General features: G+C 47.1%; 1 protein-coding gene across 1 annotated transcript in view; it reads right to left on the bottom strand.

Moving 5' to 3' along the window:
* Window positions 1-15,588, bottom strand: part of PASD1 (PAS domain containing repressor 1) — a 43,750-nt gene extending 28,162 nt beyond the window's left edge. Inside the window, exon 1 of the mRNA XM_072336350.1 lies at window positions 15,448-15,588. The gene's annotated coding sequence lies outside the window, so the exon portion shown is untranslated. The remainder of the gene's footprint in view (window positions 1-15,447) is intronic.
* Between the last annotated feature and the right edge of the window lie 11,188 nt (window positions 15,589-26,776).

Here is a 26,776-nt window from a genome sequence, read left to right as displayed (position 1 = left end):
ATCCATAGCTCAGATTCTGGACACGGTGATGGTTTCGTTCAGCAGAGGTTTGGAGCAAACCATCTCGACGCTTGTTTAAAAGAAACCTATGGTGTCTGGTAGCCAAGCAGTGCCAGGCCTGTGCCCATGGTGGTTGTGCACGGCCCCACACTGCCAGCTGGGTCAGGGCACAACCTGCAGCAACTGTCCTTGTGACTGCCAGAAGTCACAGCGTGATTCTTGGGTTTGGTCTCTATTTTGGCAGCTGTGTAGGTACTAGAACCAACATGCCAATGCTGTCCTTTTGGATGCGTTACCCTTAAATATCACTCAGATTTCCAGGCTGAATGGGGCTTTGGGCAACCTGGTCTGGTGGGAGATGTCTATAGGTACCTGTAGCAGGGGGGTAGGAACCAGATGAACTTAAAGGTCCCTTCCAACCCAAACCATTCTATGATACTGTTTTCTTTACTATGGTTGAAACTCATCCCAAGCTAACATAAAGTTTGTATGTCATTAAACTATCTATCTCTTCTTAGACCTTGCGCTCTCCCTGCATGCAGAATAAATGTAATCATTGCACAGTAAAGGAAATCAGAAACCTAGTCAAACTAAATACCTTCCCCTATTCTTCTGTCAGAAAGAGGCCAACCCTCAGAAACCACCAGTTCGCTGAATGAGATGAGAACCATTCATGTACTTAGTTGCTCTCTTTTTCCACTCAATACATTCCCTTGTTTTCAGTTCCTTTGTAGTTCTCAGGCATATATGCAAAATGTGTTTCAAGTGATGGTGGATGGTACAGGTGAGGGAGTGAGACCATTTGGGCTTTGTGTTCACTTGTGCTGGATGTTGAACTCATGATGAAAAAGTAACAGTGAGGCCTGAAGGCTGCTTGCCTTTCAGAGTAAATGCAGGAGCCTTCCTAAGGGACAGGAGATGGTTCCAGGACAACACTTCCAAGACTGCTGTGTTCTGGAAAGGTGAAAAATGGGCTGCATGACATTCCTTCAAAGTCCATCTGCTCACAGGCTGCAGGACCAGCAGGGAGCAGGAGCTGTCTGTGGACCAGAGGATCTTCCCTCACACCAGAAAGCCTACACACAGTTCTCCACTGGCCATCCCTCTACAGATGTTCAGCTCACTCTGAAGCCTGATAGCAACCGCGGCAGACCTTAGAATCATAGAATCATAGAATCACCAAGGTTGGAAACAACCTCTAAGATCATCCAGTCTGACCGTCCACCTTTCACAGATGTTTCCCACTAAACCACGTCCCTCAATACAACATCTAAACATTTCTTAAACAGTGGCTCCACAACCTTCCTGGGCAGCCCATTCCAGCGCCTGACCACTCTTGGAGGTCGGAGAGCTGCAGAAGTGAGGTACTGCTCTATCACTTCTGAAAGTAAGATGGATCTACCATCTCTTTGACAAGCAAATTCTGGGCTGCTGCCTCAGGAACAAACTAGGTAGTGCCAGATGAGCAGTGGGAGACCTTGGAAGTCCAGTTCTTGTGCAGCTCCCTGGGATTTTCTATCAACCACATCTACTCTCCTGATGCGATGCAAGTGGCTCGCTGCCATCCCTTTTCTCCTCTACTGCTTCTACAGTGCAGTCTATAAACACGGTTATCGCTGTTGTACCGGCAAGGAAACAAGGGCACACACTTCACTTCTGTCTCTTTTTAAGAGTGCACCAGTTTTGAGAAGTTGGATTTAAAAGAGTAAACACAGTCACAGCCTCATTTTCAGCAATGCTGAAACCTAGCACAAGTACCTATAAACAAGGCACATTTCAGAAAAGCTTGACCTAAATCATTGACCAAGGTCAGGCAGCAGAGTTAAGAAGTGAATCCAGATGTCCCGACGATTAGCCCTGTCTACTGGCACTCGGTCAAACCTTCCCTCCTAAAAAAAGCTTCCTGAAGCATCAGGCTGCAGTCTTAGAGCTCCCTTAAATATGCTGCACTGATAAGAACTGATTTTCAAATGAAGAAAGGAAAAAAAAAAAAGCCAACACAACAGTTCATTATTTTTTCCTCAGGTGGCTGCTGAGTGAGCAGTGATGGAAGGAGAGCTCACTGAGCGCAAACTCCTCCCAGTTAAACAACACAAAGTGAAAAAGAGATTCTCCTTCCTTTTTAAAACAACGCAAAGAAAAAAAAGAAATAGTTCTGCCTCAGTAATCTTAGACCTGAGTAATTTAATCTGCTCTCTGTTGCAATCTGTTTTTCATGTGTATCACCAGCCTGGAATTTCTGGAACTCAATACATAAGGAAGCTATTCAAAAACAACAACAACAAAAAAAAACCAACAAATGAAAAGGAAATATTATGACAAAAGGATTAGAGATGATAGGTCTAAACTAGATTGAAAGCCTCCCTGCAGAAGAGGAGAATTCAGCTGCTGATCCAAACTTATCGACTTCAGCCCAAATCTCCAACCCCGGCACTGCCAAGATGATGGCATTTCCCAGAGCCAGCCCACCTCTCTGCTCCACTCTGGGCAGAAGGAGAGAAGAGCCCTGAGGCCATGCAGTGCTCCCCTATGGGGCACTAGTTATCTGAGCAGTGGTACTGCCCTACGTGAGGAATCTGGGAGAAAACTATAAAGAGCTTTAGTAGTTTAAATTCAAAGTCTCGCATGCAAGCTTGCTTAGAGTTTTATCTACTTATCCATTAAATGAATATCAAAGGATTCGCTGCGGCTGAGCTAACTGACCTCATTTTATATCTTTGGCTTCACGCATCCAAGTTCAAGCGAAAGAAACTTCTTTCCCCTCTCAGTGTGTTCAGTTCTGCAGTGTTCCAGGTACGACGTGCATAAGTAAAAAGGAATTTAAACAAAGCGCTTACATTTCAAAATTTCATCTTATCCTCATTTGGCTCTGAGAATTTCAGCTGCTTCCCTTAAATGATCTGCTCACATCTGCTCTCCAGCTGAGCTGTGTGTTCATGCCCCACTGACCTTGCTGCTGCCATCGCTGTAATCTTGCGGCTGAGAATAACCAGCCACGCACCCCATCCCTGCAAGCACGGAGAGCCTTACCAAAAAGAGGAGGTACAGAAGAACCAACTTTTATGTAAGAGGGAAAAGAAGGAGTTCAGAGGAAAAAAAAACTCACTCAGGTGAGTGATGGAAACTGCACGCCAGAGCAGCCCCGCCTGCTCCCTCAGGGAACAGGAACCGGAGGCGTCAGCATCTTGCAGGATTATGCTCTGCAACGGCAGCTGGCAGATATTCTTCTAATGCAGAGTACAGCAGCACCGTTCACACTCATTTGATTCTATTTGCTGCCGTTCCTATTCAACCCCAACTAATCCGATCAAGTTATTTCTTGGCCTGTGACTTGAAGCCAAGTAAGTAAACACTTTTCGTAAGGTCTGAGCCCAAATGTTTCAAGTGTATGATTAAGCACTGGACGTGAGCATTGCTGGGAGAAAATGCATCTCATTACTAAGAGTTCCCAAAACACCTTGCAGTTGTCTTGAGGTGGTAATTTGCCAACCATGTTTTGCTTTCTGCACACAAATACATAATGTGGTTACAAGGGGGTCCCAAAGACCCCAGACACAGGTTTGTGCTTCAGCCAGCTTTAGGAGCAGCTCTTTTGAGCTGAGAATAGCTAACGATTGCCCCAGTTGGACTGCATGATGCAAAGTATCTTCTGTGGCTACCAAACTTTCTCCTTGTTTACCGTGAAGAAGACAGATACTAAACATAGACAGTAAACGCATATTGGTCCAAGTAATGCTCATCAGTAACAGTAGAAGACCTGTGAACCAGCAAAGCTGCTGATCCAACCGTAATTCCATTGTGGTTACACCAAGGATGGACTTGAGTTCTTGAAGCCTACGTGGTTTTTTTTTTCCCAAGAAGAACTGCTACCATGTACGCTACTGGAAGTGCTAATAATATAGCTGGTTTTCCTTCCTTCTTTAGAACAACCTACACACCTTCTCTTTCCCTTCGCTGAGTCACATTTAACTTCACGTCCAACGTTCTCTTGTGATATCTTGCCCGCGTCACTTCTGAACTAGCTCCTCAAAAGGTGTGATTTGTTCTGAAAGCTTTGGGATTAGAAGAATATTTAAACAACCAACCACAACCATATTCCTCATTCTGCGCACTACTGCAAATGCACACTGGAAATTTAATGAGAAAGCAGAACTTTTGCTCTGAGAGACAAAAGGAGAGGATGCACATCAACATTTCTCTCTCTCTCTCTTTTTACTTGCTACCATTTTTAGACTACAAGTACGACAGCCACTGGAGCACTTTAATACTGGGTCATTATTGTTACACATATTATGCACAAAGACCCAAGTCCTCATTCTGTCACGCAGATAAGATATTCACACACATTTTTTTCCCTTGCAGATTTTTTTTGCATGGCTGGCTGGATAATCAGCCAAAATAACAAAATATGACTCAGCACGGCTGAATGTTCGCTTTGCTCTGGGGATTCTGTTGGAGGCCTTTTTCCTTAAGCTCTGTAAGACCAAAAAAGATGCCTCCCTCCCAGACAACGTCCAAACAAAAAAGATTCGAGTAAACACAGAGACTCTGGGGAGAGGAAGGGATCAAACAGACACGCTCCTGCTGTTGACCCTTGAAGAGGCTTGGTCTGACCCATGCTCCAGCCCTGATGCTACAGGAGGAAGGGCTCTGATCCTGCTGGAGGGCACACAGTCCCTCGTTACCTGCAGGCTGTTAGGGATTCCTCACCTTTGGCAGAGGGGAGGATGTGGGACAGAGATCTGGAAACATCCCTAAAGGATGAGAGACCATGAAATTAGGCACGTGTGGTTTTTTTTGGACAACAGAGTGCTCTACGTTGACTGCAATAATAGTGTGAGCATGCAGAACTTTTAAAGATATGTTCTGTTTCATATCTGCATTAGCCTAGTATTAAGAATCCTCTTACTCTGAGTCCAAATTAGGACTCAAACACAAGCGGTAAGTTAAAAGCGTGGGTCCATCTCTCTAAGGGTAGCTCTCCTCTAGGCAGTAGCTAATGGCAGCAGTGCTGGGCAATACTCTCCTGCAGAGCATCCTGGCTGTGCAGGCAGGGCTGCAAAGGACAGTGGATCCACACCTTCAGACACAGGCACTCCCTGGCTCTCAGGTTAGAGACCTGGACAGCTGAAATGGCTGTAGCATCAGATGGCATCCCCCCACAATAGAGTGCAAAGTGTGCTGCAGAATGCAGGCCTTCATCTAGGAAGATTCGTTGGCACACCGCTCTGAATAACTCCTGGGTGAAGGCAGTGAGACTGGCTTGTGCCTTCCAGAATGAGGACAGACACAAATCTGTCACTCAGGGCTTTCCTGACCAAAGCACCCTAAACCACATATACCAGCATTGTCCACACTGTGTTTAACACAATAAAATCAGTCTGTCTGAGAAGATAAACATCAGAACCAGCTGATGGAAAGAAAGGTGCTGCCATGTACATGCTCACAAACCATAGGGGTTAAAGGGGATCTTGTTTCTGTGGAAGTCGGACTACGTAACACCACCAAGGCCAGCACGACCCCTGACAAAGACTTACGCAGTGGCATGAAGCAAGCTGCAGAAGTTAAAAATGTCCGTGACCTTTAGAGAGCAGTCCCAGTTTCCTTAGGATTTCACACTGTGTTGGAGAGGCAAATATCATCTGTACTCACAGCCTCCTTCTTCGTGCACTGCTGTCGCGTACGTCCCCTACAAACCACGAGCCAGCTTCACAGTGGTTTAGACTAAACTCAAGCGAGGAAAACAATCAGTTAGGCAGAAAGAAAAACAATCTCCCGCCTTCCTTCTCCTCCTCTCAACAGCCCCTCTGCAAAAGGTCAACAGTAAAACTCCCTGCGAGCTCACAGAAATCAGCATCACGTCCTTCCTAGCATGAATGTTCCTTCCAACTCAATTTACTTCTGTTGTCAATAAGTGAGAATTGGCAACTGCTCATGAAATTAAAGCTGTATCCCTAATTACTGTTTAATTACCACCAGGAACAGCAGCCACTCTCCCTGCCATGGCTCAGCACCGGAGCCAGCATGGGGCTGGGCCCAGAGCACTATTTGGGTGCTCAGATGGTCACTTTCATGTCAACATCAAAACCTGAGCCGTGATCGTGCCCTAGTGGCAAAACATGCAGGCCCTGCATACAGCTGGGCTGCCACAGTGACCCAAGGACCCACGCTGCTTCCTTCAACACTAAAGTGTAAATGAATGAGAAATCAAGTGCAGTACCACAAAATGCTTCTCAACAGTGGCAGAAGCTTGTTTACCCCTGCTGTAGTAGCTGAACTGCTGAATTAAATATTTACAACTATTCACGCAATCAAATTCATTTTCCTTGGGAAATAACTGATTAGGTATCTCACATCTGTTCCTGACAATGATTTCAGCCTGTGCCGATCCATTTCTAGTCCTGACATGAATGCTAATGTTTTAGAAACAGTCATCCTTAATGGAAGGGTGATGACAGGCTATCTGATGTTGGTGGCACGGGCTGCGGTGGGGAAGGCCTGCAGCACCAGGTGAGGATGACACCACCAGCCCACAGTTCTCTCTAACCTTATGACCTAGGGCTTCGGAAGCCTGTCAGGAGATAGAAGCTGGAGCAGAGCTTGGTATCAAATTATCTTGGGAATTATCTCCCTATACCTGTCATAAGTTTTTAATATCTCACACCTGTTTGCTTCCTCTATGCAGAAGAGCAATCCTGCTCTGCCAGACTCTGGCATTGCATGTCCTCCTTCCAGCAACGCTTCCTTACCAGGGCTCTCTTCTGATTGAAGATACTGCAAGTGTTGCAAGGATAGGAGGAAAATCAGCTGTGGGTTAAGTTGACTCTAATAATTCCTTAATAAAACATGACATTTGTGCCAGAAAAGGCACCAAATTAAATGCCACACTTCTGCTGTTCTATGAGCAGACTCTCAAAGCTGTGACACTGTTAGAAACATAGGAAAAAAACTAATGCTTGGTTATTTTAAGTATTCCAGCAATCCTCTTTTCCGCAGTAAGTCTACCTCAAAGACTTAAAAAATGAAGAAAAAGAAAGTATTTATCGGAGTGCCTCTAAACTCCACGCTCTTCATTATTGCAAAGAGCTTCTCAGATCAACTGCAGAGCACCTCAGTCCTATGTCAAAGATGCCAAAGACAAAACGAGATTGGTATTACTGCTCCCATTGGTATTGTACATTGGTTGTGCTAGCAGTCAGATCTCATGACAGAAGCCAGGTCAGAAGAAAACTTTCAGCAACACCAATAGTTGCTACGAATTTTATTTCACGGTCAAGGAAGCAAATAAAAATAATGGAAGGAAATTTGCCTGCATTTGCTTGCAAAGGACCTCGAGGAGCTGTCGGTCAAACAGAAACAAAGTCTACGTATCTGTCTGAGCAGTAAACTCTGGAACAGTTAGAGACGCCTCATAAAAAGTACATTTCAAACACAATCTAAAGAAGATTAAACTGACATTTTATCTCTCCTAGGACTTCAACACACCACAAATAAGCACTGTGCCTTCTACGTCAAGCAGCTGATCATCCAATTTATTCACTGATATAGCTTCTCATTTGAACAACACAAACTGGACTATATTGGAAAACCCCAGACTAGTCTCTGGGTACAGCAGCTTTTGAAATAAGATGATTTATATTTATAACATTTTACTCACTGTGCAATCAAATTCACATCGTTCACGCAGTCGTTAACAACAACTTTAAGAAAGATGCTATTCCAGCCGGATCACTTATTAATATTTATATGCTTTCCTTCAAAAAGAAAAATAAAAACAAAAACATAGAAGTTGTCGTCCTCTTTTGAGTTAGTATTTTTCCATCCCTCTCAAGAAAACAGAGATTCTCCTCTAGTCACGACAGCCTACTATCAGCCATCACATCAGCCAAGGACTCGAGATCTTAACTGCTCTACTAGCTGCAGTTTCAGCTAGGAATACACTCGAGGAATTCAACTCTGTATTCTAAACTGTGCGCTGGGAAGATAGAGTTCTGATCCAGACTCATTTCTTATTCCCAAACCATTCAGTGCCAGTTTTAGTCCACTGCACTTCACTTTCTCCCATTTTTGGTGTGGGATCTTTGCCCTGTATGGACAGGACATCAGGACTGTTGCAGTTACGCTTTCCTATTCAAACCTCTTCTGGGACACCCTCCTTCCAAACCAAATAATTTCCTGAAAGTAGAAAACCAGAACTGCACACGCTCTCCTCAAATAACAGAATTTTCAGCAAGGGTTCCTGGGTTGTGCAAACTTTCCTGAGTTGTGGACTTCTGCTCCATCCCCAATGAGACACAGAGAGCAGAAGAACCGAGTCCCAAGAGATGAAGAACCCCCAGCTAAGAAAGGCAACAAGCTTCGCAGAAGCAGAACGGAGCAGGACTGGCCCTAAGGGCCAGCACACATTCCCTCCTGCACTCCACAGCTCCGTATCACTGCTGCCATGCAGGAAGCCAACCCCAGAGCTTCTGATAGAAAGAAAATAAAGTAGTTCATTTTTTTTCTGCGTAGACTCACTGTCTCCAGTAAATGTTGAGGCCCAGCTCCCTGCAATAAGCGAGATTAAATAGAAAACGTAGGTGTTAAGATTAGCACAAAGCGTTTGTTTTGTTAAAAGTTCCTACTGTGTCCCTTCCATTGGAGGCTTGCCCCAAATGAAGCCATTCCCATTACCGAGTGAAAAGCAAATCACTGGTACTCCTCTTTGACATACTCAGCATTAGCGGGGCTGACCAAAGGGCTGTCTTTTTGTCACATATGACTCACTTAATGCAAGCACTTACTTAATGCATCACTTAATAAAATGTGATTAGAAACAGTTTGATCAGAGTATTTCGAATTTACTGTAAATCATGGATGCATACGTTGTGCTTGGAGACGGGACAAACAGGTTTACAGCCAAACTTCCTCAGCGTGGCTGTCGCCTCCCCAGCTATTATTGCCTCTCTAATTGCTGGTTGCTGCAACAAGCCGACACTGGGCCAAACACATAGCATCCTCCTCAGTCCATAAAGACATACTGTGGGATTGGCACTTACTGAGCAAACAGAAATGCGAGCTCAGCCTTGGCCTCCATGGGGCCAGACAGCTCAGCCCTTTCACATACAGCCTCTGCCTTCGCTTAAAAGCCTTCTCAGAGTGCTGCCGTGTGTATGCAAACCAATTAATGGCAAGGGAGCTGTTATCGGCTCATCTACTGCTTATTTATTTCTCCAAAAAATGGTTTACCCAGCATGGTGCCTATGGTCAAAACTTCACAGTCCTGAAGCAACATGCCATGCTGAGCTGTGAGATGAAGTCAGATTAAAGTAGGCTGAGCCCAGAAGAGAACAAACAGACCTTACTAATTTCTTTTACGCATGTGCGTATGCGTGTGTTTGTGGGTTGAACGGATGAGGCAAGAGAAGAGATTAGCATTTTTATGGATATGATTCCTGCCATTGCTACACACTTGAAAATCTTGCTTAGGTTTGGGCAGTTTGTAAACAAGAGTAAATACACCTACAAATATATCTGCATTTAGGTACCAGTCAGTCAATTAATCAACCTATGCCTGGCACCCAACAAAGCACCTCACACTGACTTATACATCACTTACAGGGCAGAAGGAACAGTAATGGTGGGGAACGTGATGTCTGGCCTAAGTGTCTGCTGAGATGCCACACTGCTGTGGGGACAACAGGGGCCTGCCTAAATCCCAGCCCGGAGCCAGGGCTGAGGGCAGCATGGATGACAGCTGCTGACAGCAATACTGCAGTCCAAGCTCGTGGTGCTCAGGACCATGGGTGCCCCCTGCCTCTGTCAGGTGGCACAGCTGTCTCTGGCCCACCTGCTATGCAGCAGGTGGCTGTTGGTCAAAGCCAGCTCCTGCATGGCTGCCGAGCATCCCATCAGTACATACCAGCCCAGGTCTTCCCTGCCTCCTTCCCAAGGACAGGTGCATTTCGCAGTGCTCTCTGGGACAGCGTTGTCATGGTTTTGGCTGAGACAGAGTTAATGTTCTTCGCAGAGGCTTGTATGATGCAGTGTTTTGCATTTTTGATGAAAGTAGTGGTGATAACACACTGATGTTTCAGTTGTTGCAGAGCGGTGCTTACACAGAGCCAAGGACACCCAGCTCTGCGAGCTGCCCTGCCAGCAAGGGGCTGGGAGGGAACAGAACCAGAACGGCTGACCTAGAACAGCCAAAAGGGTGTCCCGTACCATACAGCATTATGCTGGGGTAAGGAGGGAAGAAGGGGGAACACCCATAGCAATGGTGTCAGTCTTCCCAAGAAACCATTATGTATGATAGGTCTTGCTTTCCTGGAAGTGGCTGAACATCTGCCTACCCATGGAAGTGTGAATGAGCCCCCCGTTTCGCTTTGCTCGCATGCGTGGCTTTTGCTTCACCTAGGGAACTGTCTTTACCTCAGCCCACGAGCTCTCACACCTTTACCTTCCTGATTCTCTGCCCGTCCCACCTGGGGAGCAGGCATGCATGGTTGTGTGGCACTGAGCTGCTGCTGGGCTAAAGCACAGCCAATGTTTGGGGAGCCTCTCAGTTACCATAGCGCTGCGCTACAGCAATGTCGGCAAATTAATCAATTATACAATCGTGTTTGCTAAGAATACAAAGCACAGTCAGATGACCCAACGCATTTCAGCAGCAGCCGGGTTAGCACACTTCCTCATCTGCAATCTCCGTGTTATCCTCATCTGCACTGTCATTTTTCCATATTTCAATTTCTCTTAACAGGCAGCTTATCAGGTACGGGATCTCTGCTCCAGGCTAAGTCAAGCTGTTTTCCTTTGTGCTTTCCTGCTTGCTTTGTATCTTTTATTCTTCCATTTCCTCCTCTTTCTCTCGTAATATGAAAATGAAATACAACGTACATTATTACACACCAACTTTCCTAAAACAAAACCGTCCTGTTAAAAATACTAACTCAACCCTAATGGCCCGCAACCTCCTATTTCTTTTTTTTGTGTGTGTGCACAATTTACAGCACTTTGCTCTGGTCAGTACGAGGGCAGAGCTCACTCTAAGTCCAGCTTTGTAACAAACTTTAGGAGCATCAGGTAGTGAGGGAGCAGAGAGGACATCAAGATCAGCTCTCTAACCTCAGGAGTCAGAGCTGTTAGGGCTGACTTGACAGCACCTCTTCACCCTACAGCCATGACCCAGAACACATCCTCACACCCTCAACAAAGTTACAGTTAACCCCACCAGCAAGTTCACCCCACCTCCCAAGGACACAGCAGAAGCCATGGTCAATGTAGCTACTACTAACAAAACCAGGTCCATTCTCCTTGTAACCTTACATTAAAAATATAAACACAGCGGAGACCAAAGGACTAATTCTGCAAACTGAATTTCCTATCTCCAGGAACTCTCTCTCTCCAATTTAACTGTGTAATCTCCTTCATAAGATTATCAAGATCTATCTCAAAACCACCCTAATTGAAAGACCATTACACAACTTCAATCCTTACGTGGTTGGAAGCTTTCTTCTAATTTCCCATTCAAATTTATTCACGACCAACTTACACAACTTAATCTTGTGTGGTTGCTAACATTTGACTTACACAGGTTTTCCTCCTTCTTGCTATTGAGTCTCAGTTGTGCGTAAAAAGACTTACTGTAAACCATCCCTTCATTTGTTCAATTGGCCAGAGCTAAACAAATTAAGCTGTTTACTCTCACGTCATACAATAGAGAGCTCGTTTGTGTGACCACATCTCTAGCCCTCCTGCTGTTCTAATTTAACATTTTCTTGCCCTGGCTCTCCAGAACTATGCAAGATCCCATTGGGCCGCTCCACTGGCAGCAGAAAGCCCTTGCGCAGTGATGAAACCACACTTCCTGGAATCTGCCCCATTACCCTCCTCAGATGCCCACAAATGGCGCTGGTGCCCCCAACAGCAGCATCCCACTGCCTGCTCAAGGTCAACCGGTGCCACGTGTCCCTCCCTCCTGTTCACGTCACGCTGAGCCCTGCTTCACACTGGAAACTCTTGTTGATCTACAGGTGCAAAACTCGACACGGCTTTGCACCCAGTGCTATTAAATGTTATGTCATTTCTATCACTCCAATCAACAAAGTCATCTAAATTCCTTTCATATGGCAGTCGGCTGCTGTTCCGTATGGACCCCACCCTCCCGAGCTCCCCACACCCCCCCATGCTGCATGGCCTGAAGCAGTACGGCACTCTCACTGTCCCAGTGCCCCCCAGGCTCTGTGAGCACCACTCTCCATTCATACAGCTTTATTTGGATATAGCTGCCATACCTTCTGCTTGGACATCCCTACCCTTCAGCTCTTCCACTGAGCCACCACTTTCATTTTAAGCAACCGTGTCCTGTGGGGCATGGTATCAAGTGCTTGGCTCTACATAAATCACATTCCTGCGTTACCCCACCTAAGAAATCTGCTATATACAAAAGATGTTAGATTAGTCTGCCACAATCCATCTTTGATAAAATCTTGCTGCAATTTATTCTTCTTCCTCATTATTTCCATGTCTAATTATTCTTTCCTACAAAATATGTCATGAGACACCATGTACTATTGCACTCAAGCCAGCACGCCTAGAGTTCCCTGCACCACTTTTTTCAGCTGGGTTGGGACTGCGTGTACAGAATGCAAACACTTCCCCTCTCTGCAGCTGAGGAGCCCCAGGACAGCCTCACTGCAAGCCTGGTGTGCTGCTTTTGGTTTTCCAGAACCAAGATCACTGGGACTCCTCCTTTTGTCCCACCAAGTCGTTTCAGTTTTTCTTGGTTTGGTTTGACTTGTGGGCTCTGCTGTTGTTTTTGTTTTGTTTTGTGTTTTAACTTTGCTATGAATAGCTGCTGGTCTCCTACAGATTTGTTGAACACCGCACTCTGCTCCAGATCCTACAGAAGGCCCCGCTTTCACGCACAGGTTGTGTCATTATATACAGACACAAGTTCTCCTTTCAGTTTGGGCATGGTTTATTTCAGTTCTGCCTAAGCTGACAAAAGACAGGTTTTGGTTAAAGCAAAATAAGTTCATTTGCACCAAAATAAGAACGCCCATGCACAAGGTCACATCAGGTTAATCAAATCACTTTAAAAATGGACTTAAGGTCAACTGGTGTAATCTCTCTGTGTAGGCAAGGCCAAAGCCAATAATGGAACATGAAGTAGGTTGAGTTCTCTCATTAAGCGCACGTGCCCCTGTGTTCTGACCAAACCTGATGGTCTCGAGGTGGCAGGGCTTGCTGCAGATGCAGCTTTGCCACCAGCCGGGACTCAATGCAGGGCTCAGGGGGCCTTGGTGACAAAGCTTTGGTGGCTGGCGCAGCACAAGACCACGGGCTACACACAACCAGAAACAGCAGAGAAACAAGGAAACAGGAGGTGTGTAAGGAAAACAGAGTTGGATCACTTTGCTAACACTAACAGCACTGTTCCACGTGGTTTTCATTTTACTACTTTGGTTAAAGATGTTATTCCCCTAGAGTCCATAACTACCCCAACACAAGCCTGGATTCAGAGCTCTGGTACAGGCACACAGCTCATTCCTCCAGTTCAGAAGGAACAAGCTATGCCGGCATTAAACCCTTTGTATCATTCTTGGCCAGTTGCATAATTCAGGCCAAAACAATGCAACTTGTGTGCATAGAGAAGCCCTCCTTCCGAACTGTAAAGCCATGGCACCATTTTCTTATATTACTGATGAGCAGAAGTTGGATTTGACACTAGTGTCTCTGAAATCGAATGTTGCTTCCAACTTGATGTGACTTTAATTAAGACCTACCCACTTGCTACATTTAATGCCTAACCTTGAGCTGGTTTTGAGTACTCAATGTATCTTAAACAAGTGAAATAATTTGAGACATAAAAGGAGTGGTGAAGAAACAGGAACCGCTGCAGGACTTTCTGCCAAATGCCACGTAGCATAGCAAAAAACATTCAAACCAATTCTACTTTTTCTCTAGATCAAGTAATTCTGACCCACTGCTCTGAACGAACGGAACAAAGGAACAGAAATAACCACTCTTACAGACATTTACTTTTTCCTAGAACATCATCCAGAAAAGCTTTCAAGACTCAGCAGTGAACACACGGGCAGCCCAAGAGGTACCGATGCCTTCCACTCATACAGCCTCCCTACATGGCTTCCCCAGGAGCCTCCCCTCTGTGCCATGGGCCAGCCGTTGGGCAGCCCTGGAGCCTCGCCACGCTCTCAGTGCTCAGGATGCTCTGCACCACATCACCGACATGCTGATCCACTCTGATCAGTGCATGACAGGAGAAGTCTCTTGACTTTGGAATGTATTTTCCAGAAAACCAGAAATATGAATGTATCTTCTTTTGTCCCAGAGGATAACTACAGCAAGGAGCTGCAGCCCAGGAAGTTTATAAGAATTAAAGAAATTCTCCAACAGAACGGTACGCGGTGTTGCACTATATTGAGAGCAAGAGGTTCACACCGCATCCTCGTGAAACACCTCTGCTCAAAGAGCAATCATAGGACCGACCTATGAAGACCGCACAAGCCACAAACGCTGCTCCTTTAAGGCAAGTTCCCGTATCCACATGGTGAGGATGGCTGAGCAGCGATCCAGCAAATTAAGGACATAGGGGAGCCGTCATTCTGCTAAAAACAAAGCGACTCCTCGCACGCCGCGAGCTCCGGCAGTGCCGCCGCTCGCCGGGCACACGGGGCAGCCCCGCTGCGCACAGCTCTGCCCCGGCCGCCCGCAGCCCTCGGGGCACCTGAGCGGCTCACCGCGGCCGCTGCATCCTCGTCCCCGCCATAGAGAAAGGCACCCGACGGAGGGCTCGCTGCCGCCCGGCGGTTCTCCACCGCGCACACTCAGCGGCAAGGACCGGCTCCGCTCCGCTCCCAGCCCAGCGCCGGCCGCCCGTGGAGTTACCTCGCGCAAACCCAATTCGTGGGCGAACCACACGAGGAGCTCTCAAACCTCCCCGAATTTCTGCTTCTCGCGGAAACACTTTGTACAACCGAGAGCTCCCGCAGCCCCCGTGAGAAGAGTAACTTTTCAGCCTGGCTTTTACGTTCTACAGTGAGGCGCGACATTCATTTCGAAGCCGATCTGCACCGTATTTTCAGAAAAACGCGATGCCAAACTGACCGAAATCGGCGGCAGAACGAGGAAACTCCGATGGAGCCCACGGCAGCCCGCAGCGCACAGGCTCCCACCGGCAGGACGGCGCAGTTCGCAGCCCTACCGGCTCCCCGCATCCCCACCGGCTCCCCGCACCCTCGCGCCCGCCGCTGCCTGCGCCCTCCGCCCCGCGCCGCTTTTTGGGACCGCGACACGACTTCGGCGTGAAAGTTGCCGCTGGATATCTCCCGTATTCCCGAAACTTCGCCGGGTGTCTGACGAGGGCAGGGCTAAGCGGGGATCCCCCGCAGCGAGACGGGAACCCTCCGCCCCCGTGACCCCCCGGCGGTCCCGCAGGGTACGTACCGCCCGGGAGGAGGATGCGCGTTCCGGAGTCGCTCTCAGTGCCATGCCCGGTCCCGGCGCGCTGCCCCCGCTGCGCCGGGGGTCACCGCCCGGCCCGGGGCGCCGCTGCCCGCGGGACGCACGGCATGGGGCGGGCGGGGGGCGCGGGCGGTGCGAGCTGCCGGCGCGCTGCGGCGGGACTCGGGGGAGAGGCCGGTGGCGGCGGCCGGTTGTGTAACGCGGCGGCGGGCAGAGCCCGGCCTCCCGGCACTGCACAGGCGCGCTCCTCCTCCCGCCCCGCTGCCACCGGCGGCCGCCCGCGCCGCCACCCGCGGAACGCGGCCCCGCCCCGCGCTCACGGGACGGGACGGGGCAGCGCGCAGGAGGAGCGCAGCCCGCGTGGGGCCGGCGGAAAGTGGGTCAGTGCCGCGCCGTGGGGCCGAGGTACGGCGGGGCCGCTGCCCGGCACGCGGAGCCCGCGGGACCCACGGGGAACGCACCGGAGCGCTCCGACCGCCGAGCTCCGCCGGGCACGGCAGCGCAACTCTTTGTCCAACCGGCTTTCGGCACCGAGTCCGTGCCCCAAACAAGCTGCTCTTTGACGTGATTAGTCATTCCGCACCATGAGTCACTGATTTAACATTTGCCGCTTCCTTCCTCATAGGACTCCTTTTTTCCTTCCCTTTCTTCGCCGTGAATCTCTCCCCTCCTCCCAGGGCCAGGGGCGGCTCGCCGACCCCGCTCGCTCCCGCAGCATCCCGTGCCGACGGCGGGGGCAGCGGGCCGGGGCGCTGCGGTCGCTTCTCTCTCGTTCGTTTGGCTAACGCTAATGGACGGGACTTCAATGCCGCTTCTCTTGGCTCTGGAAGCACCTGAAGCGTTGGCGTTGAAGGCTGAAGGCATCATTAGGGTCCCCGAGCTACACCTCACTCGCTGCGGGCACCCGCATCCTGTAAGTCCCTTCCAAGGCAGCACATTCACACCGACAGGTCGGCTTTATTGCTTTCCGCTGCGTGGTTGCGGTGCTGCAGACCTGAGCGCTGCTGCCTGCGGTGTTGCCCACGGCGATACTTGATTCGCAGCTCAGGGCTCCCGCTCTGCATCGCCCCATCCCCCTGGCACAGCTCCGGGGGCAGAACGGAGCACAAAGGAGGCTCTGGAAGATGGACTTTGCTACAGGGAAACCTAATGCCACCACAGAAAGGGATGTTACATTGATAACCCTGAGGAGCGTCTGCTGTTACTGATGAGGGCAAGGGAATGGGTACCTCTTCATTCAGTTATTATTTCTGCTCTCTTGCAGGAGAGGAAGTGTGGTGTGGCTGTGTGATCTGCCGCACATGGCAAAGCTTGTTTTCCCACTGAGAACTGGTGTTTTGTGGGATCACAGCCTGGTCCCATGAAAGAAGGAACCCTTTCTCTGGTCCACGTAACAAAACTCTTTTCCACCTTCTCTCGGGCAAGGTGCAAGTAGCTGCCAAATGTGGCATTCTTCTGCTTTTCACTTGAGCTGGGATGTGGTTCTGCAGAGCAGCCCAGCTAAGTGAGCAGCAGTCACTGGGAGGATGCTTTTGCCTGCACGGAGAGTCATGTGGGGAACTGGTTCCATCCCAGGGAGAGCACCACGTGCTCTGCAGGTGTGATGCTTAAAGCTGAGCCCCTGCAGAAGGATGCCGTGGGCTGCGCAGGTAGGATGCGGCCCCAGAGGGCTGGGTTCCCTGCAGGCACAGTGATAGCTCTGTATCCAGCTGCGGGATGCATGCTGGTTCCGCCTGCAGAGAAAGGTCAAGCCTGAACAGCCCATCCTACGAGCCCAGTGAGCTCAGCAAACAACACCAACACTGCTACAATGCAGCAAAACCCTGTGGGATGTCATGGCATGCATTAAGCACAGTAATGTGATGGATGGTCTGACCAGAGGTCGTGCTGTAATTTAAGTGTTCGAACCCAGACTCCTGGCAGGTAGAGCCACAGCAGGGAGCAGGCTGAGCGAGCGTGGGGCTGCTCTCCCTGTGGCAAAGCTGAAGGAGTTTCCATGTGGATGGCTTTAATTACCTCATTGTGAAGAATGCGCTCTCTGCTAAGATCCCTCCAGAAGTTAAACAGGAGCGGAGAGGCAGACATTGGCACAAGAGAACCCATGCACTGCTCAGCACACCACAGTGGTGGGCAACTGTAGTTTGGCACCCATTACACAGAACAACCCTTGGAGCGGTCGGTATTATTGACAGCGCTGCGTTGCAAGGACATGTCAGTAGCTATAAAGCCAAAGGGTGACTGAGTTTGGTCATAAAATAAGAACAGCAAAGAAAATATGTGTTTACACGTATGTGTTTACAGCCTGCCCCTGTGGTATGTACCCAGCACTCTGGGGAACCTTTACACAGTGCCAAGACCCAAACCAGCACCCAACCCTGTCACACTGCAAAGCATGCCTGTAATTTCAACGTGATGCTCTGTTTTTTTATGCAGCAGCCACAGGGAGGCTTGGGGTAAGCCACACCAAAAGGATAGAGGGGAACAGAGGAAACAAAGCAGAAACAGCACCCTTGCCTAGATCCACAGGGGCTGGGGCAGTGCAGTCTATGCTGGGCCCTGGGATGTGGCTCAGGTGTTGTGCTGCGGGACTGGCAGGACATGGAGTGTATCGTGCTGGCACTGCTGCACTTTGTTGGTACCTCAATACTGTGCCAGGTAAAGAATTTAAGCTCCTTCTTTAGTTGTCCTGTATTCGTTTGAGCTGTGCCTGAGAAACAGAGCTATCTCACCCTTATGTTCCAATGTACACACTTATTTTTCATACTTATACCACCGAGGAGACTCTCTGCCTTTTATGATGGTGATGGTGGGTGCAGAGCAGCAGACAGGCACTTCCCTCACAGCCTGGTGGTGTTCTGGTGCCTTTGTCCCATTTTCAGATCTCTGCTTTCCAACATCTCTACGGGTCCTTGATGCAGACACTGGGGCTTAGGTTAATGCATGGGGACCTACATGAAGGAATAGGCTGATTTGAATACACACTTCATTTTATTCTCAGGATCAAGTGCTGTAGGTGTGTGTGCCTAACACTGCTGAAGTCACTTTCATCTTCTCCAAGGGTAGAATTTTCCGCAGATTAAGTTCTTGGCTCCGAATGATGGTATTAGTTATTTAACAAAATCAAAGTTGGGAGGTGGTTAAATCATTAGTGGGTTGAATTTAAAGAATATAGCTGAAGTGTCTGGGATATTTTAGTCACGTTTACTTGTAATATACAAGATATACTGCCTCAGAGCCTGTCAATGTGCAGCCCTGTGCTCTGGGCAGCACCCCACAAGTATTAGCATGCTTCTCCCTCTGCAGATGCATCTGTTCTTGGGGCCTACGCGGCTTTGCCTTCATTTTTTCCCCCTTCAAAAAGACTAAAATGAAAAGTCAGGTTTGCACCACAGTCATATGAGAAGATGGGTAAAATCCCACTCTCGTTTAGGCTCCGAAAAGGGAATGGAAACTCCATTAAAGGCAGAGAAAAAAAAAACAAAACAACACAACCACATTTATTCTAATGTGAATGGGATTCCCCTTTGGTGTCCAACCTGGCACCTGAGTGCTGCTTTGAAGCTTCATGCAACCTCTCAAAAGGACTGGGAACACAAACTTAATCACAGATTACCACCTAAGCTTTAGGGGACCAACCATCTTCATTTTCCTCATCCAGCACCTTCTGTAGAGTGTAGTTTTAGGTGGTTCTTGTGGAAGCAAGAGTGATATCCATCTCCTCTGCAACCACGTAGAATATGTTGGTACTCATTTGGAAACCTGAGAGACACCAAAGTCAGAGACCAGGTCAGGAAAAGGAATAGAAGAATATTTTAATGAAGATGCTCATACTTTAAACAATTATTACTATTTTTATAAAGGAAAAACTGTTACTGTCTGTTGTAAATAAGAATCCTCATGCTCTGCTATTCTGCCTGCCATAAAGAAGTGGGGAAAAAGCCTTGCAATAGCAAAAGCAGGGCCACCCCCCTTCTCTCCTTACTGTTTTGTGAGCATCCAGACTCTGAAGCTCCTCCAGCTGTATCTTGGTGGGATCCTATAGGATAACACACCTATGCATTAATTTGCTTTGATCCTGGGTTTGTATCTTCTGGAAGCTGCACTGAAGACAAATTCAGGCTGCCGCATTTAAATGTGGGCTAAGTGGGCATAGGCAATAATCACCTCTGATTAGTATAATCAGCTACTGAGGGGCCTGAACTGACATCATAGAATAAAAACTCAATAACAATTTTGTTAAAGGGACAAACACCCCTGGATTCTGCAGTCCAAGCACCAAGTGATGCCATGGCTGGAACATCACCCATGGCTGAAAGCACAGAGGCACAGCTCTCCAAACATCTCCTGCAATGGTCTTTTAGGACACACGCAGGAAAGAAAACAGTGTGTATCCCTGATCCCAATTCAACCTGGTCCTTGGGTGCATCCCACTGTTTTCCTTCTGCCCTTGTACTGATGTAGTTGTTTATTTAAGCATCGAGGGCTTCTAAATAAATTCACGAATGCATAAAATAAATGATCTGATATTCCACAGAGATCTAGTCCTGGGTGTGAGACAGACCGAAAGCACCAGGCATCGCTGGTGCCAAGATGCTGTGCTCATACCTGCCCAAAAGCAAGTTAAAATGCAAGTCTGGGAGACTTTGTTACAGAGTTTCACCACTAAACAATACTGAAATGTGTCAAGAATTAGACAGAACTGCGTGGGATGCACTCTCTACTCACAGAAACGTGCATTTTTCTGGGCACAGAGGAGGTGCTGAGCACCATCAATGAATTGACTATAATGTCTACAGAAAGTGAATATACAGTTGGAGTTTCCTTATCCAAGTAGGGATGCCATCACCTTTGGTCAGGGTTTGTGAGCAAGGGATAAAGAACAACAGTCTGATGAACCTGCTTGCCATGGAACTTGGGTCATTCTGCAGAGGCAAGACATATGGGAAATGGATTGGGTTTTTCTCCTTTGGACATCTTGTCTCTCCTCTTGGCCCCAGTAAGGTGCCTGTGTGGAACTGCTACCCTCTCACAAAGACCCTGAGGCTGCCCATTGCATCCCGCCTGGCTGGGCACCTTTGTGACACCTCCAGCCTGCCCACAGCGAAAGGGTTCAGACACTTGGTTCCTGTTTGTTTTGCACTAACCATCTGCCAGCAAGGTTCAGGGTTACTCATGGAGGCCATCCCCACCTGTACACAATTCTGCCTTCAGCACCTCATACACACAGCCTGGCTCTGTGGATCCAGCCCAGAGCTTCTCCAGACACCACCACACCGTCAAAATTATCCATGCTTTATCATGATGTTATGATGTGGAAAACTGATAGCAAAATTACAGAACTGCAAAGCCATGACAGCCACTCTCTGGAAAATGGTTGCTTACAACAAATTTATTTCAACGGAAACGAAAAACCCTCTCATTTTGGAGCACAATTAATGAAGAGTTGAGGCTGTGTTATAAAGCATCTTTTAGCTCCCCGTAAATTTCATCCCCCCGCCCTGCCCACGTAATACCTCTCTGCCTGCCTCTGACACCGACGGCAGCGCTAGGTTGCGGAATAACAGTCCTTTCAACTGAGGAAAAACAAGAGAGAGACACTCAGACAATAATTTTAAAAGCGCATTGTTTCCTGTAGAGCCTCAGTCCTTTCACTCCCAGAACTTGGGCTGACCTGCATTAGGCAACGCTTGCACAGAGTGCTATAAAAACGGCCCTCCCTGCGGGTTTGCTGCCCCGTCATCATCTCCTTGGGCTCACCGAGGCGGCACACAGCAGTGCGTGCGCGGCACAGAGCGTGTCACTGGCGCAGCAACCGGTGGGTGAATCATAATGAAACTATGAAGAGGAAACATGTCACAAAGGAAAGCTCGCTTTTCAGTGGAGTGCTTCATCTACAGAAGAGTGCTCAAGTTAAGGATGCCGATGAGAGAATTAACTTGTGCCCTGGTCACTTAATGCAGCGTTTTATGCAGTTATTTACCAGTTCTGTTGCTATGGGAAATGCGAATACTTGCCATGACAACTGCAGCAGATCGTGGCTCACAACCCACTTCAATGCTGCATCTTCATAAGGAAACGCTCCCATTCATACGTCCTACAAATTCTGTGTCCTTGACAGCAGCTCGGCGTGGGGTTTTTAGGCGCAGCCATTGCTTTTCTATGTTTTACAGTGGGGTATTGCCTGGTGTCTACAATTGGTTATTACCTGTTTCTTAGATTCCTTTTCAATATTAGACCCTAAAGCACTTTGCAAAGGTGAACCTTTAAACAAACCAAAACAGAATAAACAAGAAAAAACCCTTTGCTTCATTTACAGATGAGAAAATCAGGCAAAAAGTTTGCATGAGCCCTCACAGCACAACAGTACTGGGACTGGCACTTGCAGCCATGTCTCTTAGACAAACACCAGGGGAACGCCTTACGTTATTTATCTATCAGAAATGAGGTGTGTTTGTGTCTGAAATGCCACCCGCAGGCAGCACTGGGGATGGCCAGCATCCCCCAGGATTCAAGTGATTCCTGAAGGGGAAGAAATAACGCACCAAACTGTCATCAAGAACTGTGGGTAACCTGGAACACAAACGGTGCGTTGAGATGACATATATGGCTGAGCAAACCGCTAGTGAACCAACCTGTAGTCATTCTGGCTATTTACTTCCTAACCTTTCCAAACATGTTCAAAAGTGCCTAACAAGTGACATCTCTTCTTTATCACAGGGCTTAGCCTAGAGGGAAACTCTTTTAGCTGTCGACGTTAACCATGTTGCTTTTGGCACTGGATCTATTACTTTGCTTTAAAAAAAACAGCATTGACAACTTTTTTCCACTGTTTAATTTGTGCAGTCACAGTAATTAAATAAGAATCTCCAAATATTCCCTGACATATTGCAGATTTATCATCATTGAAACGCTCTTCTGCACATTTCCATAATTGCTGCTGTTCAGAACAAAATGGTTGCGCACTGAAAGACTGACAGTTTGCTCCTTTTTGTTAGGTTCCCATTTGCTTGCCCCCTTGGCGGTGTTGTACAGCAGTTTCATTCCATAATTAAATTACTTTCCATTGGCACATAGAGGCAATAGTTTACTTTCCAATTTTTTTTTTCCTCCTTTGTTTTGCATTGTTTCTAAAGCTCTGTGATCCAATACGTCCTGTAGGGACCCAGTGTATCCTTTAACAGCATCTTACAAAACACTATTCACGTGCCGCCCCAACTGAGTAACAAATATAATATTTCTTTTTGTTTTTAGCAACAGAAATAATACCTTGAAGCTTCGGTACACAGCCCTCAACTTTTCAACAAGCTTCCTCTAAAACAAGGGCCCACAGCCAGAGGGGCCGAACTCAGCCATCTCCTGCTTGCCATGGGCAAAACCCATGTGGACATCAGCTTCTGGCAGTGCTCAATGAGGCGTATTGAGGGCAGAGAGCAGTGAATGATCTCAGAGCAAGGTGCCCTCCTCCTCCTCCCTCTGGAGGACACTGGAGATCCTTCAGTGTGCAGCCATTCCTCAGCTGTGTGTTTCTATTTCAGGTCTGGGCTGCTGGAGCTGGCTGGGATGGCTGATCGGCTTACCTGCTGCCTCGCAGTATCAGGGCCTGAATGAGGACAAGCTGGCCCCAACCCAGCCCAGGCAGGTCTGGGGTTGTGCTAGCATGCAGGGGGACAGAAAGAGCCATGGGAACTGCTCTCTACAAGGAAACTTTGCCTTTCACTGGGGTTTTCAGACACAGCAACACTTCTGCCTGATGACTTGTAACAAGAATCAAGGATGGACTGTTTGGTTTGTTGGTTTTGTTTGTTTGGGTTTTTGTTTGTTTGTTTGTTTTGGGGGGAGCTGATTTTCTGGGTTGAATACATGTCTTTCCTACACCAAGTCATTTTGAGAGTGAGCTTCAAATGTCAAGGCTGCCCCCATAACCACGCCTGTACTGGGGCAAGGCAAACTTTCCTTGTCCAGCTGGAAGCAGTGGTCTGTGTGCTCAGCTTTCCCTGCTCACAAAGGCTACAGACTTGAAGGGCTGCACAAGAAATTAAAAAGAGGTAAAAACATTTGCATTCCAAGTGCTGGAAATGTGGATATCCACAAGGCAGGCTTCAAACCCATTCTGAGTCTAGCAAGCAGATCTGAGGCATCAGAGATAGCACTGATCTGTCAGCCTCGGAAGGGTGATTTTCCTCTCTGTATAGGGTTTCCACTGCTCACAACTACAAAGGGGTTGAATAGCTCTGTATCAGGACCCTTCCTCTTTTGGAGGAATATAAACTGAAAATGTTCATTGATTTAGCAAACAAAAACCTAGACAGCATGCTGGAAACAAGCAAAATTTCATTGGGTGGGGCTCAGTGCCAGCTCATGATGGTTGAATGGAGAGTGACCTGTAAGACTGAAAAGAATTGCCTTAGAGAGCTCTGTGGAACGATATGCACTGTAAGGGAAGGACATTAAGCTTTGTTGAAGTCTGACACTTGTACAAATAAAGCTGGACAAATGTCTTATTTGTTTTTAATTTGATTACAAAACTGGTATTGTTTATGCTTCCCAAAAAAAGAGTGGGAAGGTGTCCCTTGATGGTGTCTAGTGGCGAGCAAATTTACTCACACATTCTAAATATCCCCTCAGAATGGTAAAACAGGGCACCGTTGCTTGTGTGTCCTCATAAAATACAGTCTGGGCAATGCTGCAAGGGAACTAAGCCTTTGTGAGTATCAACTCACTTCTGCAACGATTGCATGACCGTAGCTGTGTGCTATGAAGGATGCATGCTCTTTTAGGCTACCCTGCGTGTTAGAGCACTAGATTTAAAGCTGGGAGGCTGCAGAGCCTGAGATGTATTTTTAGAGTAGCTTGGAAGGTAAAACTCGAGACTTTCAGCCAAGCATATGACTGTGATTTGTGTGCAATTTACAAATGGGAGAAATTAGAGCCGTATCCTTTGATTGAACAAAAAGACAACAGAAATCTTCAGGCAGAATTCTGCGCTCAGATCTACCCACGCTGCATGCATTGATGTTAAAGAAAGCCATCTCTGTGCAGCTCATAGAGAGAATGCAGCATGAAAACAGATGCCCAAAGACATATCTTAGTTGTATATATTTAGCCTGTAAGTATCTCACACTGAGGAGTGATTGTGCAAAATACAGTTTTCTTGCCAGCATTATTTTTGTAAATAACGAGGAAAATCTCATCCTTCTTACTGCTATAGATAGTCGGGTTAAAGTCGGAAGGAAAGAGCAGCTTTGGGTATGAATTGGTATGAAGTACCTTGAGAATTAACATACTCAGGTTCTCAGTCCTTCATTTCAGAGTGTAGGAGACGTATGTGGAGCAGCTGGCAGCATCCAGTCCTCTCTGAGGAGAGGAATGGGCTGAGCCAATGGGTTCAAAACTTGCTCAGTCAGTTTATCAGGTGGAAATCTGCCAATTTACATGAAAAGTGATACATAAAATTCCCCAGGGTTGATTGTGTGGCTTAATGGAACTACGCAAGCACACAGAACATTAAATACAATAGAGGGAGACCAAGAGATTTTAAAGAAGCCATACCAAGGAGAGAGGAAAGGCTTGAGGCTCCCACTAGCTGTGCTATGGATGCACTGAGCACAGCACATAGCCTTTGGTGCTGCCAGGATGTTGGTACACAACCACCATGCATCACACTGCTGTTACCACCAGGCCAAAAAGACTTTTGTTCTCACTCATTATCCTCACAGACAGGAATTAGTGATTTCAGCGTCTAGAAATTACCTCCACGATGTAACTGTAACACTGAACACAGCACTTCCATCTTCAAAAGTATTCAGAATTCAACCCATCATTAGTTAATATTTATACTATGATAACTACCGAGCTATTCTTGTATTGGGAAGTACTCATTAACACCAATAAGGCATTGTGAAGATGGGAGTTACTATTCCCAAGACTTATCACTGTCCTCAATCAGAATACTTTGTAATTCTCTGGGAATACAAACTTCTAACTCTTGTCCAAGATTACTAGAGATTACGTGATCTCTTCTCCCATAGATGCATAAAGGATAAAGCCTTTCAGAGTGAATTTTGGCAAAATCTAGTGGGGCATTTTCTATGACACTTCACAACGATGTTATTATTTTGCCAATGATAACAAACGATTATTAATAATATTGTTGCTATCATGTGCCAACTGTATATGAAGTTAAATCAGGTTAAGTTCTGTTAAAAAGGAAAAAAGCTTCACAACATTGAGGTTTTCATTATTACTGCAATTACAACATTGAGCTAAATGACTGCATTTCATTCAAACGGTCCAGACTTTGCAATTAATGAGTAATTATGTTCATTTTATTGCTTTTGAGGTAGAAATTTAGTTGCTGTTATTCATTTTGAAGTTCAGCCCGGTATCCTCAATTCATGCCTGCCGCCCTCTGATGTAAACGCAATTTAATATCTCTACTTCACACAAATCTAAAGCTTGAAAAATAATGGCAGTGCCATTGCCCCGTGTCTTTCTAGTTCTTTTCATTTTATATAACCCAGCGGCACAAGCAGGCTTTTCTTCTATTAATAAGGACTCCAGATGTGGCACAGCTATACCTATGACTAACACACTCCACAATACCATTCACAGAATATATTGGTCAGGAGGGCAAGCAAGCACACAGCACCAGCCTACATCACCTTTGTATGTCAGCATCTGTGGAATACAGCCATCCGCTTGCAACGAAGGCACAAAAGAGGGAGCTGCACCCTTCACAGCCACCATTACTACAGTGAACAAGAGAAAGCCACCTTGGCGTTCCAGCCTTGGAAGAGCGTGGTCTCTGAATAAGAAAAGTCAGGATGATAGAATAGCCTGGATTTTGATCTCTGCTCATCAGAGTCAGCCTCACAGCAGCAATGAGTCTTCCTTACTTTGTACCTCACCCCAATCACATGCTTTACAACATTCCATGCCAGTGTGGTAATGCTTCTGGTTTTCTTATTAAAAGCATTTCCATCATCAATAAAGTGCAGCTTTAGATGAAGACATGAGAAGAAAAATGATTTCGGTTTCCTGTGGCAATAACTTGTGTGCAGTACCCTGCGTGGAGCCATAACAGCACAAATTCACTAGTGAGGAGGCAGTGCTCTGGTCAAGCTGAGTTGTAAGCAGTGGTACATGAGGATCACCACTAAACAACTTAGCAACTCAGCCAGACTAGAGGAACATCCCTTCCTCTGGTAACAGATGAATAGGTGAGGTTTAGCTTAATAAAATGGGCTGGTTTGATGTGGCTGGCTCTTTCTATAAATATGCTATTTTGCCCAGAGGAACCGTCAATTATATT

The sequence above is a fragment of the Excalfactoria chinensis genome, chromosome 4 (assembly GCF_039878825.1).
Source record: "Excalfactoria chinensis isolate bCotChi1 chromosome 4, bCotChi1.hap2, whole genome shotgun sequence".
NCBI classification, from domain to species: Eukaryota; Metazoa; Chordata; class Aves; order Galliformes; family Phasianidae; genus Excalfactoria; species Excalfactoria chinensis.
Note: the sequence above shows the minus strand (reverse complement) of the source record. Positions and strands in the feature narration are given on the sequence as shown.